The sequence below is a fragment of the Neopsephotus bourkii genome, unplaced genomic scaffold (genome assembly GCF_033783945.1).
Source record: "Neopsephotus bourkii isolate Nb327-2 ecotype Australia unplaced genomic scaffold, CSIRO-AGI_Nbou_v1 NB_1765, whole genome shotgun sequence".
Taxonomy (NCBI): Eukaryota; Metazoa; Chordata; class Aves; order Psittaciformes; family Psittacidae; genus Neopsephotus; species Neopsephotus bourkii.
The window spans coordinates 7,177,671-7,199,499 of NW_026902239.1; positions in this window are offsets into that span (position 1 = coordinate 7,177,671).

Genomic DNA, 21,829 nt, shown 5'->3' on the forward strand with positions numbered 1-21,829 from the left:
ATTATTAATGACTAAACAGGTGAATATCTGCTGCTGTTGGTTTGAGTATTTCACTGGGTATCTCTTTTCCAAATCAATATTTCAGAACAAAGTATTTTTTTTACGAAGGAAGCAGATTTCAAAGATAAAAGATAAAAGCTGAAAAAATGGGAAAATTGAATGTTATTTAAATCCTAGCAAGAATCCTGTAGTAAGTGTTTGTGTGAGTGCAGGATTTTCGGTGGGAAGGGAAGAAGGAGTTATGCTTCAGCACAGCTGTTCATGACAGAGAATTAACATTTAAGATTTGCTTTTTTGTATTTTTGTCACCCCAAAACTGAAAAGAGAGATGGATAATTCATTTCAGGTCTGTTAGTGGACATCTGCTGAAAAAGTACCAAATGGAAAATTAACCCCATCATAACCAACCATGCTAGAAATAAAACTAAAAGTACAAGAGGTATTGCATGTGTAGTAAGACAGCTCAGATATCAATCTCTCATTCTGATGTCTTTCCTCCACAAGAATGCATCATTCACTGTTCTCAGCAAAGACCAGCACTGCATTATGATGAACGTCAACTGGATGCAAAATTAAACGGAAGGTAACCAGGTGAATCCAACTGCCGGCTTCACCTGATTTGAGGTGCTCACCATAGGATGTGCCTATCAGAGCCTCAGCTTTTCATGCTCAACAGCAATGCCTGAACTCCATACTGATATGAAGCTGCAGAAGATTGCAATCTGAGAAGCACTTCTGCAACTGATCAGCTCATGTTTTAACATCAGCAAGTTTAAAGATTTATTTGACCTTAGGCAAAACTTGAAGTTGTACCTGTCTCCCTCATTGTTGCCCTTTGGAAGGAGAAGGCGGCTAAGCAAAGTTTCTTGTAGAAAGTGTTGTGCAAGGCTTACCGTCCAGGACTAATTTTTAGAAGAGCAGTATGCTGCCTTTGGAGAAAAAAACCCCTCAAATTTGTCAAATAAATTAAAATTTATTAAAAATTAAAAGAACAATTAATTTCATTATTGAATTTAGTATATTAGTTTAAGGCCAATATTGGCCTTATGTATATTGGCTTATAGCTTAATCTTGTAGACTAATGATCAATCATATATAGCTGGAGTATTTTTCTATGCTTTTCCAGTAAAGGTGTAACAAGATGCAGCAATGGAGGAAGAGAGGTCACAGCTGAAGAAATCTGTTTCCGCTGTCACTGTTGCAGTGTAGGTCACTGTAAATCCTGATAAAAAAAGCAGTGCTATGACTTACGTATACAGTATGTCACTTCACTTGCAGATGGTTAAACCCCATGTGATATTACTGTTAGATGGAGAGGACTCTTGCCCCAGTGCTATCCTCAATAGTTAAACTACCATGTACGATCTGGCTTCTAATAGGTTTTACATTTCTGCACTGCTTAACTAGGGAGAGTAATTCTGAGATTCCCTTCCTCATCAGCAAAAAGAAATAGGCTCTTCCAGAAGGTTACTGGTGGTTTAGATATGCTGGATCACATCCTGTAGAGCTTCTTTTTTTTCCATTCATTTATTAAATGGAAAGGCATTGGGGCAACCTAACCTCACTTTCAAGTTTGTTTACATGGAGGGGAAAGGAAAAGGTTTCAAACTCCTTTGCATACCAAATAAGCTGTGATAGTTTTACATTACAGTTTATGTTCACTTCTGCAGCTATCAGTAGGAGTGCAAAAGGAACTTACAAGCTTGTGAATGTTTGTCAAGAAAAGTAACCCTCAAGCCTGTCTTTTTTAACCTTTGTGGATCATTTGCGAAAACATGGACAGAATTATTGGGCAGTTGGGATGCAAATCTTTTTTTCATTATAATATCATTTATCCCCACATTTCAGCACTCTGACAGTCAGACTGAATGCCACTAATAAGGGAATACTGTCAGAGTGATAACAATGTAGTAAAGGCACAGATCATCCAGAGAAATTAATAACAGAATGGCTTGCTTTTTCTTTTAATTGCTTTTCCTTTTACTGAAAGATTGAGGCTCTGCTTTCTGTCTAAATCTTTTCACAAGTAATTACCGGGTGCAAACTTCTGTCAGAAATTAATATTTTTCCACAGTCCTTAAACCAAAATAGGCAACAGAACATTAGATCTGGCATTTCTAATTACAACTCTAATTATATAAAACCTTTTTGCCCAAAACAGCAAGAAACAGTTCCTACTGCTTAATGAGAGTAGAGCTGTCACCAATCAACATTCTAGTACAGTATTCATCTATGTAAAAGTCTTTTGCTATATACTACCCACTGCCTACTGTTACCCACACATAGCTTGAGTGGCAATATCCATCCAGCAGTGTATGATCCTTCCAGCTTCCTTTAAAATTCTGCCTCAGCATGGTGCTTTTCATTTTTTAGTAAGTATGTTATCAACAATAAAATAATATCAGAAGCAATAGGGAATCGCAGTTACAAGCCAGTGTTCTTTATACTATCACATAGAATCATAGAATCATTAGGCTGGAAAAGACCTTTAAGATCATTGAATCCAAACATTAATGCAGCACTGGTAAGTCCACCACTAAACCCTGTCCCTAAGCACCACATCTACACATATTTTAAATACCTTCAGGGATGGTGACTCAACCACCTCCCTGAGCAGCCAGTTCCAATGCTTGACAACCCTTTGTGTGAAGAAATTTTTCCTAACATCCAATCTAAACCTCCGCCGGTGCAACTTGAGGATATTTCTTCTTGTCCTATCACTTGTTACTGGGGAAGAGAGACCTTGTCCCAATCACTGGTAAAGATACTAAGCAGAACTGGCTCCAATACTGAGCCCTAGGGAGCACCACTCAGTCTCTCAGTTCTATAGCACTTTACCACTGTTTCTGTATCTTATAGCCTGAAAGGCCACTGGCAGCTGATATTGCTTACAGATAAATACCATATAGTGTTACTCACCAAGATCTTTCACCCAGAAATAAAAAAAAAAGGAATGGAACAAAATTAAACAAATACCAAGAATACCCAAGTAAGATGCCTTAAGAGGGAATAGCTTGCACTGTATGGAAAAGAGGGGGAGTGGGTTAGGAATCTCATGGTGCACCCTTGTCTACCTTGTATCTTGCCTCCTCTGGCTACCTGAGGAAACATGGAGCCCTGCAGGACAGAAAGACATTGGCAAACAGTATCATAACCAGGGTTTCTTCCACTTTTTTTTTTTCCTTAATCATATGTAGAAGATCTTTTGAGCTCATATAAGTAAAAGACAAAAAGAGAAGGCAAACTTCCCAGCAAAACACAGCTTTCTGCCATTAGGAAATGCCAAACAGCTGGCCAGGAAAGAAACACACCTTCCTAGCACAATAGACTCAGAAGCAACTACCAAAAGTGAGTGACAATTTTATGCTCTTCATGTCCAGTGTTTGGACACATGTGAACTGCATCATGCTTATGTTACCTCTTACTTGCACGTAAAGACATAAGACCATACTTCTACCTAGACGATTGTGCCAGGCTGTAATGCTGGTCATGAATAGACCAAAAAATTCTTGCAAAGAAGCAGAAGTGTCATTAATGCTGTCTTTACTATACACAGGCATCCCAACTAAAGAGCCAGAGGAAATCTTCACACCTGCTTTTGCAGAGCTTATGCTCAAATTCTGGAGCAAGGTTTAAATAGCCAAATCAGACCAAAAGTTAATTTTTATGGTATTTAAGTACCTGTTTCCCATTGCTGCCTTAAAAAAACCCCTACGGTGAACACTGTAAACTTGGCTTCACCCATATACAGGCTATTTTGCTTCCTGCTCTTATATGACATCAGATCTGTGGGCACATTTCCAGTGGTATGTCTGTAATTTCCAGCTGTACTCCCAGAGGCTCTGTCCTGCAGGAAGGTTTCTGATAAAAAATGATGATAAAATGGGAAAGATTCCATTGCAGTTTCGCTGTAGAGCTTCCACATCAAACATCTTTCCATGGGCTGAAAACAGACCTTCGGCCTCTGCTGGGAATAACAAAAGTATAGCCCCAAGTCTTTGCCTTACCAGCATAAATCTATGTGTCAAGCCACTAAAATTCTCATGTTCACAGAGGTTGCTGAAGCAGTACAAAATGTTCCTCCATTTGAGAAAACACAGAAAAAGAGAGGAATAACACTTTTTTTTTTTTTTTGATGCTTGAGATGAGTGGTTAGAATATTATAGGTGTTACCTAGGTATCGTTAGGAAAATTGGCAAATAGGGTTAGCAGATAGCAGATCAGCACATACAACCAACTAATCTGAAAGGTCTCTGATGGAGAAACAAACACTGAAGGAGTGAGAGGGAGCCTTTGACAAAGGAACCCAGGAGCTCCATTCCCAAAAGACAGAAAAGCAATTCACCCCAGGAACGCCTGATCAATGCTATCAGTCAGTTAATTGCATTATTCCTTACCCAGATCTCAGATATGGCCTTTTACATAGACCTCTGCCTGACTAGTAGGCTGAAGCTGGTTTCTCCCTTGAATTTTTTAGGACCTCACCAGAATTCCTCACTTGCCTTAGTTATGAGAACAAGATATCAAAAGTATGCATATGCTTAACAGAAAACAACTGCCTCTTTTAGCTGGTTAAAGCATTTCTTCCTCTTCACCTTTTAATTTTCTTTTCATTTAAAAAATCATAATTATGCCTCACCATTATTCTTATGACTTTTTCTTCTCCAGCCTGCAGGAGAGTCAGCCCCAGGGTTGGTTTGGGAACACCTGCAGGGAATCAGCTTGCAGTGAGCACTGCCCGGGTGGGAGGTTGCCTCTGGTCCTGCAAGAGCATATGAGCCCTGCAGGCCTCTGCCATGCAAGAAAGCAGCCTCTGTTTATGCTTTGGGATGTGTTTGCTGCTACACTCCCCAAATAAGGACAGCAGCCATCTTCTGTAAATGGTGCTTTCGTGCATTCTGTATTTGCAGGGGAAATAAAAATACAAATTCATTTATCCTGCAAGTTATTCTTCTCACATAAGAAGCATTCTTTCCAATGCTGATTCCCCCAAGAGTGGGCACATACCTAATCGTTTGTGTCCCAGGGTCTCTCAACTATTTTTGCCATTTTTCTGCTGTCTCTGTGTGGTGTTGTTTTCTGTGTCCACGGGTGGTTGAAGGCTCTGCTGCAGTCTGCAAGGCAGGACGCCACTCTGAGTGGGCAAGAATGTATATTTAGCTGTCAAGCACAGTTGGTTTGGAGCCACTCGGTCTGTCAAGTGCAAAGGAGGGCCAGATTTCAGGGCAGTGTAGACATAAATGGCAATGAATACATCTATTTAAGGGTGCTTACTCCACTTGCATCAGTTTTCAGCCACCAGCAGCAGCTGAAGCAGACAGTTGACGTGTGATCTAGGAGAGAAGCAGAACAGAGCCCCTTGTTTCCTCAGGATGTGGATCCTTTGCAGGCTGGCAGGCTTGTGTACATTTGGTGTGTACATCAAGAATGCATTAGGGTCACATGTGTGGTCCCAGGCAGATTTACCCACAAAGTGTTAGAGGCATACAACTCCATAGGATCCTTGCAGGTTCCTGCATACCAGGTAGCATCAAAACAAATCCTGAGCCACCTTTTTTGAAAAGCTGATGATCTCTAGACACTTATATACATCTATATACATCTATAGGATCACAAGGATCTATAGACACTTACATATTTCTGCTGATCTTTGGAGTCATGCAGACAGACCCACACATGGGAGAAGAATACTGTTCCCTTTTCCCAACATACATGTTAAATGACCCCTTTTCACATTGCTTTGTTTCAAAAAGATGCTCAATAAATAAGGGATCAAGAAGCCAAATAAAGAGAATGAGAAAACCTTAGACGTCTAGGAAATCCTCAGCTTTCAACTTTTTCTGTTCACCAGCTCTGTGTTTTAATAAAGGACTCGCTGAATTAAATGGTTCTTAGTACAGGTCTTAGTTCTACTAAATTCTGTCATCAGCCACTTCAGAGTAAAGAACTACATCTTTCTGAATCCAATATTGAAATAAATACAGTGTCATTAAAAGCATCACTTTTTTTCCTTTACACAAAAGCACAGAAACTAGATTTTGAAATGAGATTCCTTTCCTGCTCGTTCATATTTTCTTGTAAGGACACTAAAGGAAAAAAAAAGAGCAGAAATTGGGGGAAAATCTGTTACAGGAGGAATCTCTCCACATACCCCTGCAGTTGCGTGGTTTATTCAGGGGTTACAAACTCATCCACCCAGTTAGACTTCATGAATCTCACTTGTCAGCTCCATATGCAGCCACAAGAGAGATACAGACTCACTGCTGGGGTACTTATCACAGTATCACAGTATGTTAGAGATTGGAAGGGACCTCAAAAGATCATCTAGTCCAATCCCCCTGCCGGAGCAGGAACACCTAGATAAGGTTACACAGGAACGTGTCCAGGTGGGTCTTGAATGTCTCCAAACAAGGAGATTCCACAACCTCCCTGGGCAGCCTGTTCCAGTGTTCCGTCACCCTCACTGAGAAGAAGTTTCTTCTCAGGTTTAAGTGGAACCTCTTGTGCTCCAATTTGTACCCATTACCCCTTGTCCTTTCATTGTTTGCCACTGAGAAGAGCCTGGCTCCATCCTCGTGACACTCCCCCTTTATATATTTATATACACTAATAAGGTCACCCCTCAATCTCCTCTTCTCCAAACTATAGAGACCCAGCTCCCTCAGTCTCTCCTCATAAGGGAGATGCTCCACTCCCTTAATCATCTTAGTTGCCCTGCGCTGGACTCTCTCCAGCAGGTCCCTGTCCTTCTTAAACTGAGGGGCCCAGAACTGGACACAATATTCCAGATGAGGTCTCACCAGGGCAGAGTAGAGGGGAAGGAGGACCTCTCTCGACCTACTAACCACCCCCCTTCTAATACACCCCAGGATGCCATTGGCCTTCTTGGTCACAAGGGCACAGTGTCGGCTCATGGTCACCTTGTCGTCCACCAGGACCCCCAGGTCCCTCTCCCCTACACTGCTCTCTAACAGGTCGTTCCCCAGCCTATACTGGAACCTGGGGTTGTTCCTGCCCAGATGCAGGACTCTACACTTTCCCTTGTTATATTTCATCAAGTTATTCCCCGCCCAACCCTCCAGCCTGTCCAGGTCTCTCTGGATGGCAGCACAGCCTTCTGGCGTGTTGGCCACCCCTCCCAGCTTAGTGTCATCAGCAAACTTGCTGATAGTACACTCAATTCCCTCATCTAAATCGTTGATGAATATATTAAATAATACTTGTCCCAGTACCGACCCTTGAGGCACTCCACTAGATACAGGCCTCCAACTAGACTCCGCCCCATAGACTACAACTCTCTGGCTTCTCTCCTTCAGCCAGTTCACAGTCCTATATATAACCTTTTCCACATCAGATAGAATCATAGAATCATAGAACCATAGAATAGTTAGGGTTGGAAAGGACCTTAAGATCATCAAGTTCCAACCACCCTGCCATGGGCAGGGACACCTCACACTAAACCATATCACTCAAGGCTCTGTCCAACCTGCCTTTGAACACCACCAGGGATGGAGCATTCACAACCTCCCTGGGCAACCCATTTCAGTGCCTCAGCACCCTAACAGGAAAGAATTTCCTCCTTATATCCAATCTAAACTTCCCCTGTTTAAGTTTTAACCCATTACCCCTTGTCCTATCACTACAGTCCCTAATGATGAGTCCCTCCCCAGCATCCCTATAGGCCCCTTCAGATACTGGAAGGCTGCTATGAGGTCTCCATGCAGCCTTCTCTTCTTCAGGCTGAACAGCCCCAACTTTCTCAGCCTGTCTTCATATGGGAGGTGCTCCAGCCCCTGATCACCCTCGTGGCCCTCCTCTGGACTTGTTCCAACAGATCCATGTCCTTTTTATGTTGACAACACCAGAACTGCACACAACACTCCAAGTGAGGTCTCACAAGATGAACATGTATGTTTTCTGCAGGAGCACACACCCTTACAAATAGTCCTCTGTCTCCGCAAGGAGGTAATGTCCCAAAACTGAGCTCTTCTGCCTAGCCCAGATTCTCTTCAGGCCAAGGTCTTAAAAACTGGGAAAAGCCCCAACAAAATCAAGAGCCTCCCTTTAAAAATTCTCATATATTTTACAAATCACTTCTTAAACCTAAGCTTTTGCTTAAAACGGAAAGTTTTAAGGTTTTTCTAAAACTTAAAGGTTTGCAGGACAGAAGGCAAGGAATGGAGTGGTTGTCAAGGGTTCGTTTTCCCCTCCAGTGAGAACATGTGTTCCCACAAACAGCAAGAAAATTAGTCTCCAAATACAGCAAGATTTGCAGTACACCAATTAGCAATACAGTAAGACCAACTACAGCAGATGATTATTTGGTTCCTGCTGCTTTCCAGGACTCTTTCCAGTGGTCCTCAAACCCTCACTTCCCAAAATACACAATTCCCAAAATGATACTGGGTCATTGTCTTTGACAGAGCCCCTTGAGCTTTGTTCTCGGCCAGCTTGTCCTCATTCTGCAGAGAGCCACCCCTTTGACAGCTTTCTTGCTTACTCAGCAACCTGTCCGGTTTATTGTCACCAGACTTCTACCCAGTTCATAATCTAGGGCAGCTGAGACCTCAGGCATTTCTGCTGTCTCTGGGCTTGAAATTGCCTACTGACACTGATTTTTTCCAGGCTGAGCTTCTGCAGTGATTTGTTCTATCGTTGCTGATTCCCCAAGCTTACTGCCTGGCTGGGGGAACCGTAGCTCTGGAGCTTGGGTTTGGATGCAGAACCAAACCAACAGCACGCAAACCTCCAGTCCTCTCGAGTTCAGGAAACATTAGGCAAACCAGGAGGTGGGTGATCTCCTCTATGCAAGACTTTGAGGCAAAACAAACAGTAATAGTTTGCAAAAATATGCCTATCAGACACTCCTTACTTAAAGCCCATTTCTTGGTGTCCAAAGCATAGATGCAGTTGTTGCTGTTGTTTATTCCTGAGCTTCAGGAATACAAGGGCCAGCAGGAGGGCTATCTACCTTCCTTTTTTTCCTCAGTTGCCTGTTTTCTCTCTTGAGGGATGTCACCTACCTCTAAGTGCAGTCCTGCAGTCTGTCGATCTGTTAATTATTCCATTACTTCTGATCCTTTCTGGCAATTTTCCCTCCATTTTCCTTGGCACTGTCCCAGCACAACAAGCTTCTTGCTCCTCAGCTGGCTGCCACAGCAGCTAGCTCCATTTGCCACCTGCTATGGCATTTATAAAAAAATGTGTATTGAACTAAGCAAATGTAGTGGCTGAAGTGTAGAAGGGGATGTGAGAGACCAGAGGAGTGCAGCTCCTGTGCCCCTTCAAAAAAAAAAAGAAAAATAAAAAGAAAAATAATGCTAAGTCTCCCTTTATTTAATAGCTTTGTGTGGGAGTAAAAATGAGAATTCACTTCCACTCTTTTCTCTTTCAAAATAAGCATCTTCAGAAACTTCTACTTTTCAGTTACTCCATTTTGAGATTTTATCATTTATTTTTCTTACTTTCACTCTTATTTTCATCAAATGAGTGAAGGAGAATAAGCATATTGTATGTGGAGGAAGCAAGGATGATTCCAGTGATGAAGTAACCACCCGCCCCCCTGCCCCCCTCTGTCTCCTGATGCTGGGATATTCAGAGCTGTGGTCACACTCCAACAAGGCTTGATGATGAAAATGAGGTCAGACTGTGACCCCTGCCCTGCCAGGACTCTCTGTGGAGTTGAAAAGGCTGTTCCATCACCACCTTCCTCATGACTATTACTGAGGTTTGTGTTGGGTTTTTCTTTCAGGATACTAATCAGTGCCAGGCCAGTATCTGCAAGGGACATTAACAGTAAGCAAAACACTTTCCATCCTGAACACAACATTTAAACCAAGCAAGAGATAGATAAAACTAGCTGCAGGCACTTCTGTCTCTTTGAACTCAAATGTGAACAATGCCCTGTTGTGTGTACACAAGGTCTTTTTGTGGCTGCTTTAGAAATATTCCCAATAACATCAGTTCTTGGTTTCATAAGTGTTCACACTAATGAAGTTCTGTGAACCCAATAAACTATTGGATTTAACTTTCTAGAAGACCTACAAAGCCACATTTTTTCCTTTGCTCATTCCTCTAAGGACAAAATAGATTTATACTTGGGATTCCACAAAGATCTTTAAGAGGGACAAATGTGTTTCCCAGCATGCACTGGTTTTGGTGCCACCTTTGAGTTTCGGCAATCTGTAGTCTGAGGCTTGTGATCTCCTTGTTGGAAGATGTGGGCTATGAAGGATAAGCAGAGATCCTGCAACGGAGTTAGAAGGACATAGGAAAAAAAAATCAACTTAGCTGTTATTGCAATGTACAGGAAAGAAACCATCTGCAGAGGTATGAAGAAGACCACAGATATTAGAAGTAGAATGGAAACCCTAGTATACGCATAAAGCAACGCTGGTATGTGAAGTCCACTGTATAATAGGAAGTAATATCAGTTATGGACACCAAACCTTCCTTTTCCACCCTTGTTTTGAGTCTGCATGTGGGCAAAATGAGGATATTTTAAATGTGAAAAGGTTTAATGGAGTAAACAGAGTGAAGTAGATGTACACTTCACTGCATGAAGGAGCATGTCAGGCACACTGCTCTGACTGCATTTTCTGCCATAACCCTGATTTTGTTGCATTCCCTTAAGTACCCAGTAAATCCTTTCTCCCAGTGAGCAACTAAAGATGCTGCTCTGTACCTGCTGAAAACAGCCACAGCTTGAAAACAACTGACAAAATCAGAAGAAAAAGTCAGTTAATTTTTAAGGGTAGAAATTGGAACTGCAAGTGGCTGAAATAGGAAAGATTTAGACAGTCTGCTGGGCAAAATGATTCTCTCTCATTTTCTTATGTGTTAAAGCCAACAGTCACTGTAACAGGAAACATGGAGTAGTGACAGGGCTAAGAGAAAAAGCAATATAAACCTCAATTCCTACCAATAGAAAATTGAATTTCTATTACTATAACTAGTTAAAGTTCTGCTATATACAACTCCATACATACTGTGGATGTTCATATACTTTCCAATATGTTATTTGTGTTCCTTGGGGAAAGCAAATGTTGTTTTCTTTTTAGATAACATTATAGCAGTTATATATGTCCTTTGTCAGTATTACTTGTGTAGGAGAAAAAACAGATGGTTCCTTCATGCTGAAAAAGGCAAGTACTACATTCTGAGCCTTAGGATAATGCCCACAGGCTTGAATAACAGAAGAATCCTGAAGGAAATGATTGTAAATTAAGCTATGCTGATTCAAAGAGAGATAAGTTTCAGTGGAAACTTAATGATAATTTCAAGGTCTCGATCCTGCTACTCCTGTTGTTGATTGCCTTTTCTGATACTATTCCACTTTTCCCATGTTATTAACTTGAAGCCCAGAAAATAAAGTTTTTATCAATTCTACTAGCCGCTAAATGTCATTTTAAAATAGCTGAATCATTTATACCATCAGATACTGGAGTTGCTGAAGATATGGCTGACTGCATGAAGATCTGTGCCCAATAATGACACAAACCTTATTATAAAAAAACTAATATTCAGTAAAAACTTCTTTTACCTTGTTAAAGTTCCCAATGTACCTAATATTCCTAAGATAATGAAACGTTATTATCTCTTACAGTTTAGCAGCATATATGAGATAAATAAGGGATCTTCAATTTGATTTAGACACTTTCTTTTCACCATGACATTTTTGCTAAGTTTATTTTTTTTTCTACTGTTCCTGCTACTAGTTCCTATTATTATCTACTAATAGAGATTCTATTAAAAGAAATAGAACACATCAGTACTCTTTATATTCTTGAGAGGCTTTATTTTAAATAAAGCAGATGCCAATTGATGAACAGATATGGAATGGCCTACACATTCATGAAGAGATACTGCTGACCAGCTCCAAAAATATATATTTTAGGCAGTTGTATGCAGCAAACAATTGGCCAGGACACATTTCTTCAACAGTTTCTGTTCCATAAATAGAAAAAGGAGAAAAATCCTTATTTCAAAGTTGTCCACATAATTTATCCACTCTCTAAAATGGCATGCATCTAATTCTGTCAGCTGATGATATTTATGTATTTCCACTATACCAAATCTATTTAGAGTTCACTCAATGTCGTTGGTTTTGACAAGAAACAAGAGAGTCTTTTAAAACGATGCTCATTCAATTTCTACAAGTTCTTTGACAGCTTCATCACAGAGAAGCTGGGTTTGAAAGTTATTAAATTTTTATTCCTGTATGACATTATTTTCTTCTACACCCTTAAAAAAAAAAGTCAAAAGACTACACTACCTTAAGGGAGAAAGAGTAAAGACAATGATAACAGGACCGTGTTTGTCCTCCAAGTGTCTATAGTTTTAAATGTATGTATAATTTACAATTTTATACTAGCAGACATAGTTATTCTTGGCTGCTTAGGAGGATATTTGCGCAAGTTATAGTTAAGCTGAGATTTCTGGACACCTAGAAATGAACCATCATCCGTCCCACAGCACTCAACTTGGATGACATTAAGTAGTCGCAGAGAATCTATCAACTTCAGCAGATTTAATTTCCCCTCTCAAGAAAACCAGTATCCTCTTCACATGTCACTGTGCTCAGGCTCTAAATGATTCATATCCTTTTGCCTCCCATCGTATGCTAAACCCATCGGTTTATGCTGAACCTATATTTTAGGAAATAGAGAAGCTTTCCTTAGGTAGATAACATGAAGAAATTGACAGTGAATGAAATTTTCTGCAGATACTAATTTGATAAATAAGGTCAGCTGAACTATGGACATGATCTGTGTGTTTGCCAAGAGTACTGACACATTGCTTATCCTGGCACCTGTGATGAAAGTAATTTTAAGCATTGATATTATCAAAAGCAGATGTGAATAACATCCTTGCAATTCAGGTTACCTATTAATTATTTGTTCAGTTCAGTGAAAACTAGTCTTTCTTTCCCCAGACCAAATTTTAGCCATGATCCAGGCTAGTGTGTTGCATCTCACGGAGTTTGTCAAGTCACCTACCTAGACTGCTTCAGGTGAAGCTGATACCTCCTCCTTACCTGACACTTTGAATTTGCAGATCGCATTTGAAACAAGGACTATGCCTGAGGCTTACGTAGCTATTTCTTGTATAAATTAAAATTTTTATGTTGCAACCCATTGTTCTTTTACAATATGGAAGCATTTAAATGCCTTTCAAGCTGCCAAAGCCTAAATATGCAAAGTCTGGTGTCAGCATCTCTGAAAATACGAGCTTCTTTACTGTTAAACATATTCCTGATATCAGGGAAGAGACAGATAAATCAGAAAGGGTGTGCAATTACACAGAATTTACTGTTTATGTTGATCAGTATTAACTCTGCAAAAACTCTTAGCCACTGACTTTCTCAGAGACCCGCCTCAAAGAGGCTGTAAATCTCTGTCACAGAGTCCAGTAGCCCTTACCGGTTTCAAGTCAACGCACCAAGTTTCAGGATATCAAAAAAGAAAGAGTGAAGACAGGCTGAGAAAGTCAGGGCTGTTCAGCCTGGAGAAGAGAAACTGCATGGAGACCTCATAGCAGCCTTCCAGTATCTGAAGGGGGCCTACAAGGATGCTGGAGAGGGGCTGTTCATCAGGGAGTGTAGTGATAGGACAAAGGGTTTAAAATTAAACAGGGGAAGTTCAGGTTCAATACAAAGAAGTTCTTTACTGTGAGGGTGGTAAGGCATTGGAACAGGTTGTCCAAATAAGTGGTAAATGCTCATCACTGTCAGTGTTCAAAGCCAGGATGGACATAGCCTTGGGTGACATGGTTTAGTGTGAGGTGTCCCTGTCCGTGGCAGGGGGGCTGGGACTAGATGATCTTAAGGTCCTTTCCAACCCTAACTATTCTGTGATTCTATGATTGATTCTCCTATGGGGAATGTGGAAACATGTGCCTTAATAATGCTTTATACTACATGTTAAGGGGGTCATTCCTTCTCAAGGAATTTCTTCTTAAGGTTTTTTTTTGTTAATAGCGTATGATAACAGTACAAGTAATGGACTATTCAAGTCTACTGCCAGCAAGAGATCGCTTTGTGATTCAGTGCATTAGCCTTTTATTTTTTCTGAGGTTCTCCAACAATGATGACATCAGAGTCATCACCTTATTTTTTAAAAATGAGAGAATTTGTTAATGTGGTGGCCTGGAACCTTCAAGGGTCAATTTGGTGGTATATTAGTCTGCATCTTCACAAACACCTTTTGGCAAACTAGCTTTTTTCTTTTTTTTTCTTTTTTTTTAATGTTTTTTTAATCTCATCAATAATTTTCTCACTTCTCTAAGTCTTTGTTTAATGATTTATATTGCACTTACTTCCACTGAGGCAGGAATGTATGAACGCAACCCAGCATTTTAACACAAGCATTTTCCTCTCCCCATCCACTTTGCACCATGCTGTTCACCTCTGCTGGGCAACAAAAGCAAAATGCTCTGAAGTAGATTGGATTCCAGTTCCAATAAAAAATGTTGTGTGCATATACATACATACATAGTCAAAATACATATGCATATATGATCTAGGACATGATTCAGATTAAACAATTTATTTAAAAAATAAACCTTTCAAGCTGTTCTGGAAATCAGTAAGGCATACAGGGCTCAGGGGTACATATTTTTCCATCTGTCTTAGGTTTGGAAAGCTACTTATAACATCAGCTAATTATGATCTAAGGACCTCACCTCAGAGGAGAAAGTAAAAGACTATTATAAAGACAGAGTCCTTAAAAAGCACCCCTGCTTACCTTTAGAAACAGAACAGAAGCTGAATTAAACATCTTACCAACAATACAGATCAAGCAATCTTTTCTCTTTTCAAGAATGGATTTTGATTTCACCAGATGGTGTGCCCATGCATATGCAATCACCAAGAAACTGGCTGCTTGAAAGATGATGAGTAAATGGAGACCAAAAAACACAGCTAGGTTTTACATAGATTCACAGGGGTTCATTACCAGAATGGATATTAGAATTACAGATAGCCCATTATGTTTCTCTAGAAGCCATTAGATATAGTGGTGTCCAAAATCACAATTCATCTGAGTCAGTGTGATATTATGAAGATAGGGTGGGGGTCACAATCAGCCAAAATCAGTCTGCTGCCATGGCAGTCTGGCTCTTCCTCTGCACTTACACAGGTAAGTCTTCAAGCAGACCAGCTCTCTGATACAGATGAAACATTTGAAGCAGTCTACCTCCCTGGTCCTTTGCCTTTTTGCTGCTGCTGGTTCCTGCAACAGGTTGTTGCCGCTGTAGTTGGCTTTGCTGAGGGCTTTTTTGTTTCAGTTCCTGACCTGGTTGACTGCAGCTGCTAAGGGAGTAGGAAGAAAGGGTGGGAAGAAAGAAGGGAGTGGGAATCTGTCTCTTATTTTGGCAGAGATCTTAGATCAGTTATGAGACTAGAGACTAAAGCATCACTGTATAGGTGCTACTGTAAACATCAGAAAGTGCTTAATGACTTCCAGAAATGCCCTAACCCGCCTTACCTGCAAAAGGAAAGTGCAGAGTAAAACAAAGTATTAAGAAATGAAAACTTTGCAAAACTGACAGTCAGAATACCTGAGATAGGTTATCAATGTTACAAGAATGAAAACATTCATTCAAAAAAACAGTAGATGAAAAACAGGTGTATTTTCTCACTTAGAAGAATGACCAAGACTACCTTCTATGATAATAAGCAAGAAACCTCCATTTCAGTGTTAAGTTATAAGGCATATAGATTTAGAAAGTATAGTTATTGAGAAACTAATGTCCATTTTATTAATTCTAAAGCCCTCCTAATCTCCGTACACACCTGACTCCTCTAAACAAGCATCAAAGGATACTGCCATTTAATTAAGTTGTAGGTCTAATCCTCTTCCTAGTCACCATAAAGATCATAAAGAACACTTATTTGCTGGAGATAATAAAATATGCTCACTTTGTGTATCAGTGCTTCCTCTTCTTGAAAACTATAACGAATTCTCTATAGGTGCAAGATGAGTTTAACTATATTATACCCTCTGTGTGACAGTAGCTGATCTTCTCCCTACTATTCATTCACATATTTTTATCTGAATCTATTGAGACCCTTGAAAAACTAGTGACTGCAATAAGACAGTAACCACAACAGATTGGAGCAATATTCCTTCAAGGTGGAATAGAACATGTCTCAATTGATAATTTTTTCTGAAACATGCTACAAAATGCACCCTGGAAAGAGTGATGTGAAGTGCTTTTGTATGGTGATCATTTCAAAACGACATTCACTCTTCTCAGTGAAGGCAGCACAGATATGTATGTTCAACAATCAGACTGAAAAATGAAATTTTGGGATTACACTGAGGAAACTATAGAGGTTAATGCTGAAAATGCTATATTCCATTAAATCTATTTCATTAAGTCCACATAACAATGTGGAATTATATTGTTCAAATATTTAAGACCTCCAGACAGTCAAGATAACGAGCTAGAAGGCACAGGAATATTTTAACCTTGTGACAGTTGAATTAAAAAGCAGCAGCATATTGATGATTACTAACCAAGTTAAATATTGTCTTTAACTTGAATTTTTACCTTTGCCTTGTTGGAAACTTAATTTCCCAGAGAAAAAGTCTGTGGACAAATGGTGGTTGTGACAACTAGGCAGAAGAGCCAACAGACATCTACCACAAACAATTGCTGTAGCAAATACTGACAGGCTTTTGTAAAGCACTGACTGTGCCATAGATAAGATGCTCCTAGAAACTCAAGTGCTCGTGAGCTGATCCAACGAGCATTAAACAAAAAGGATAAACTACAGCGGGACTCCAAGTAAAGTGCTGATTTCAGCTGAACAAATGTTGATAATTCAGGAGAAAAGTAGTTACTGAAATCAGCCAGGCAAGAAGGCTGCTGCTCTGACTCTCAGGTAAGGCAGAGCATTTTTTAAACCAAGTGCACACAAACATGTACCTTGACTGCAGAAAGCTTCCGGAGATCATTCCAGGCATTGGTTAATGACAGCATCACCAAAGCAAAATAAATTAAAAAACCCCCAACCAACCAACCACCCAAACAAAAACAAAAAAAACCCAAACCAACCCCAAAACCACAAGGGAGGAAACAAAGTGGGGAAATGTATGTTCAGGCACGCTTTAACCCATGTTAACAATAAACAGCTCCCCCCCAAACCACTAGAAGTGACTGGTTAAGTCTAGATGAAGCCTATACACTAACTGAATACTTTTGCCTCAGCTTGGTAAACTGTATTAGAAACAGATGAAAGGCAAGGTGACAGCAGGAAAAAAATAATTAAGTCTGGAAATGGGAGATAGGAAAGTATGGAAAGTGAAAGAAAGTAACTGCGGAAATGGAATCTGTGTAAATCCTCACCTGTGAGAAAGCTAAATTCAGGCCCTGAATGCTCTCATGGTTTGGGGGCACACAATCTCTGATACAGTAGCCTGGAGAAATTGGCATGTGAAATACATTGTAGCAAAGAATTTCAATAAACCTACTGAGTTGACAAGAGAGAGGGAAGGCAATGTGTATTAAAAGTAGTAATCTTTTAAACTGTACTTTTGAAATGGCAGAAGAAAGGAAGGGAGGAATCATCTGTTCATTTCCAAAACTGTCAGTAAGATACAGGTAGTATGGAAAGCTTCAGAAAAAGTAATTTCAAGGCACTAAAGACAAAAATGAAAATGGGAAACAGGATAAGATGCTGAGTAGCAATGCTGATGATAGATCGTATCACACTGAGGTGATCTCTCTTTTTGAAATAACTTTCTAGACAAAATATGCAGTAGAGCTCATCTGCTCTGACTTCAGTGAAGCATTTCATACAGTGGCACATGTGAAATTATTAGCTGAGATGAAGATGATAATCAGAAGGAAAATATACTGAGTATTGACCAACAAACGAGGAGGTGACAAGTTAGGCTGGTAGGTGATGTGTAAGGCATGGGGAGATTATTAGTGGAGTTTTTCAAGGATCTGACTTAGAATAATCTTACAAAATGGCATTTATTATCACATTGAAGAAAAATATGTATTTGTGTTGTTCCAGCACTCAGAATTCACTAAGGGTGCTGCTAAACATTTTCCAGGTTAGTACTGTTCTTTTGAAACAAATATCCAAGTTGGCTTCACATACAATTCTTCAGTTCATGCCAAGGAGCAATCTCATAGCACATACTCAGCTCCTTTCAGAGGAAGATAAATGGGGAGATGTCCTTCAGGAGTATATAACATGTTCCACTTGCAAATGGATGCCCATGTAGAAGCTAGTCAAGGAAACCCTTTGAAATGAAACCAGTATGGACAATGAGTCCTTGGCGCCAAACACAGACCTACTCCTCTTGGGCTGCACTGATTAACCATACAGCCCAGGTGTTACCAACATAAAAGAGATCAGAAGAAAAACTGAGTTGTCTTAGTGGACTGGAATAAAACGGAATTTAATATTAAAAGTGAAAAAAACACACAATTTGAGGCCAAAACACATGACATCTTGCCTACAAAGTTGGAACGTATTCTGAGAACCAAAATATCTAATTACTAAACTGGTTGTACAATGAAACACAGGATAACTCTGAACAAGCAGAGTGATGAATTCCTTTAAAAATAAGAAAAACAACCCTCCAGAAATATCAATAAATTTACAACATATATCAGGTTATTCCTGATCTCCTATTTTTAATAGGAGAGCAGTTGGCTGTTGCAACAAAATTAAAATGCTCATAAGAACTTCCAGCTGATAGCAGAAATATATTTATTGGCAACTCATACTTAATCTGCAGTAGTTTGCAAAAAACAATATTGGTATTAGGGTTTAGTGGGATTTCAAAATGGATTAGCTGTTTTTGTGAACATCATCCGGAATAATTACACTAGCTGGAGTAAAAACTGGTAAGGGACAAGAATGGTTCTATGATGCTTCCTACAGACAACTCACAGTCATTGTATATTATTCTCCTCTAAAGCATTATCTAACTGAATTAGAACCAAGACAACAGATTAGACATACAGCTTTTTCTTTAATACAGTGGGTTCTTACATTTCAGTTTCAACAAAGTGTTCTAAAATAAAAGTATTGTAACTATTAGATTTTCATTCTCTAAGAGACTCAGGGTTGTAATTCTGACAACTGTTGTTCAAACAAGTAACACTATTAAAAACCAGGCTTTACGGAAGGTGTAACATACTCCAGTGATCTTAATTTGAAATACCAAGTCCTAAAATATAAAACATCGCCGTGCATAGAACATTGATGTAGGAGTCAACAACTGACCTGAAAGTTAAACATGTGGTAGCTCTGTTAAGTACAATTAATTTGCTCCTCAGTTTAATATGAAAAGGTTTAAACAAAGGGCATGAACGTACCCTTCAGTGTTAAATCATACTAGTTGAAGCACTCGTACATCCATCTGCATTCTCTTACATACCTGCACACAGTCTCACTAAAGGATTTCTACTTGCTCATCATGCTGTATTTGGTAGAAAGATTAATGAAAATAAAGTAGCGCTGGGAAGATACAGGGAGAAGTTCCTGGTAAGGGTCAAAAAAGACTCAGAACTTGAGTGCGAAAGACTAAGGCAATCCAGGAACTCTGCATGCTGCCTGAAAATGTGTGGAGAGAGAAAGCTGCTGCTGTAGGTTTAAACTATTACCCAAATTTCACTCAGCAGAAACCAAAGACTCAGTAACACTGTATTTGAAGGATAAGTAAAATCAGGTCTAGAACTAAGAAAGGCACTCTGATGGGCCTGCACAAAAATACAGCCTCAAGAATTCTGCTCAGTTGTAACATTAAAATTAACTTTCTTTCAGAGCCAGACTGGTGGTGCTAGGTTGCCTTCCCATTCTTTAGAGCAAATGGGGCTCCCCAGAGGAGTAGTTAAAGTATCAGCCTGGCAAGAGTCCAGTCCCTGTTTCAAGAATTTTATCCAGCAACCATTTTATGTAAAATATAGAAATAATCCCCCAAGAGACAACGTAAGCCAATATTTCTGTTCTATCACTGCAGAGTCATGTTCTTCATTTACTGATGAAACTTGTCCAATAAATGAGCAGAGGGAAACAGCTTTGCCGAGGAATGAGGGACAGACCTTAACATCAGTCTAATACATAGACAGTGGTTAAGATGCTTACCTGAAAGGTTGTTTTTTTATTTCATTAGTCTTAGCGGAAGGAGCAAACTTATTTCTTGCACAATCTGAATTATTTATCTTCTGGAGTTATTACATACAGAGGATGCAGTATTGTAACATTTCCTCTGGCTAGATCTAGTGTTTAGCTTCTCATTCCAACAAAAGGCTTGTGGTGTGCCTATACAATTATTTTGTTTGATGATAAAACTAGTTTAGAAGCTCCTGTCTTTGGCTTATTTTTCACCCTGCAGTTGCAACTCATTGTGGGGCTGCATAGAGCATTGATAACAGAAATTAAATTAAAAAAAGTCTGTGAACTGAATCAGCAAGAGACCGAATATTATCTGGGTGCCCTAAAGATACAGTTTAAGAAATGTTTTTGTCTTCACCAGTTTCTTACTTGCCAACTGTACATGGCTTCCATTTTGGCCACTGTAAGGTTCCTGACTTTCCTCATGTATTACTACATCTTTGCCCTACTGCAGTTTCTGACTTCTCTACATGAAGACTAGTGATCAGGCCTTTTAAATGTCTGCAAGCTTTCCTGACTAGCTTGAGCTGGAACTACCAAGTAATAGGGAATGATGTGATGTCCTACATTACCATCAAGGGAGGGGATCCTTTCCCTCTACATGGCACTAGTGAGGCCACATCTGGAGTGCTGGGTCCAGTTCTGTATTTATCAATACAAGAGAAACATGGACACAGTGAGGAGCCAGAAAGGTAATGAAGGGACTGGGGCATCTTCCTCTGAGGACGGGCTGAGAGACCTGGGAGCACTGCTTAGCCTGGAGAAAAGGCTTAGGGGAATCTTAACACTGTATGTAGGTGTACAGACACCTTAACATCTAAAGGAGGATGCAAAAAAAAGGAGCCAAGCTCTGAAAAGAGCCTGGTGCCCTGTGACAGGACACAAGGCAATTGGCACAAACTGGAACACAGGAGGGTCCCTCTGAACATAAGATAACACTTACTTTGAGAGTGACTGAACACTGGAACAGGTCACTCAGGGAGATTGTGGGGTTTCCCTCCTTGGAGTTACTCGGAAACCACCTGGACATAGTCCTGGTCAACCAACTCCAGGCGACCCTGCTTGAGCAGGGGGTTGGACAAGATGACCTCCAGACATCCCTTCCAACAGCAAACATCTTGTGATTATCTCAATTAAATATTCCATTTTGGGGTTATTTGGGAACGTTTTTGTCTGTCAGCCATGGAATTTCTTTGTATGGTATTATTTTGATTTCTTGCTTTAAGTCAGTAGCCTTACTCTGGTCCCCCAAGTGGGTAATTTTTCCAAAGTGAGTATATTTTTCAGTAACAAGTATCTATGTTGAAATTAAAAGCTCATGCCCTGCTATCCTTAGAAAAGGACTGCTATTCCACATATGATGGTACCCCAAAACCAGTCTTTCAAGCTATGATTTAGTGTAGCTATTAGGAAAATAAAAGTTTACATCATTAATGTCTTTAAGAGTGTTTTCCTTTTTTTGCAAGAAACCTCCTGCAAATTAAAAAGAACAGGGTGTTCTTTTTATAAAAAAAAATTCTTCTATTAAAACCGCATTTCATATTACATGAGGAAAAAACATCCAAGCCTTTACATCTATAAGGATGACGTTGAAATCAATTAGTCATAGCCAAATATCTAGTGGCAAGAATATATATTAAGCACAATGTTATATACAATGTTATGATACCCAATTATACTTTGGTA